The 833-nt window shown below is 42.9% G+C and overlaps 1 protein-coding gene across 1 annotated transcript in view; it reads left to right on the top strand.

The window, feature by feature from the left end:
* gabbr1a (gamma-aminobutyric acid (GABA) B receptor, 1a) overlaps positions 1–833 on the top strand; it is a 67601-nt gene that overhangs the window by 20481 nt on the left and 46287 nt on the right. The gene's annotated exons all lie outside the window — the stretch shown is intronic.

The following is an 833-nucleotide window of genomic DNA, read 5'->3' as shown; positions in this document are numbered from 1 at the left end:
GTGAGTGCATGTGGAGGAGAGTCAGAGGAGGTGCGCACTTAAGTGATGTGTGGTGTCAGTCAGTGAGGGATCTACTGATCTGCCTCTCAAATTATCACGAGGAGTAACTGACCCCGTTGTGTCGTTTTAAGTGTGCTGAACAGCCTATGTCATCACTGCTGTGTTACATTTGTATGTTTCCTCTTGCAATCAACCAATGTTTTCTGACTTTATGGAGCTTATTTTATTTTCCACTCTGGTTTTCTCAAGAGTCATGGCAGGTATATGTGACATTATTATACATTTTACTTCGCCATAACAACAGTACAGGCTGCCTTTTTAAGAACACCCTGCCTTTTCCCCAAGTCACAGATCTCAAGCTTTCACCAAAGGTCACCCTGCTGATAACCAATTCTCAAGTCCTCACTCTGCCTAACAAAGGGTGCTGCCATGCCCTGTACAGAGCTGGTTTGTCGTAAAATGAACAAACACACCTCCTGCTTGTTGCTCATCAATCATTAATCATGGTGGTATTTTAAAATGTCAGCATTATCAACCACTATAAATCCAATATCCGCCCCCCGACCGCTTTCATTTCCCCTCGCTGCCCCAGTTTACCACCCACTACCCTGACAGACTTTAATCAAAGAGCACATTATTTATTTTTGTAAAAACTGTTCTATTTGGGCCTTGTTGCTACATGCCCTAATTGCTATTCTGAAAGTTTTTCCCCAAAAGGAACCTTTTATTTAACTCAACAATGGGATGAGTGGAGACAAATGAAAACAATTACTGATATCCCCTCTGTCTCCCCTCCCGAGGGTTATTATCAATCATGCTGCAGGACAGATGCC

This window comes from Dicentrarchus labrax, unplaced genomic scaffold, assembly GCF_905237075.1.
Source record: "Dicentrarchus labrax unplaced genomic scaffold, dlabrax2021, whole genome shotgun sequence".
NCBI lineage: Eukaryota > Metazoa > Chordata > Actinopteri > Moronidae > Dicentrarchus > Dicentrarchus labrax.
This window is presented reverse-complemented; position numbering and strand designations above follow the sequence as displayed.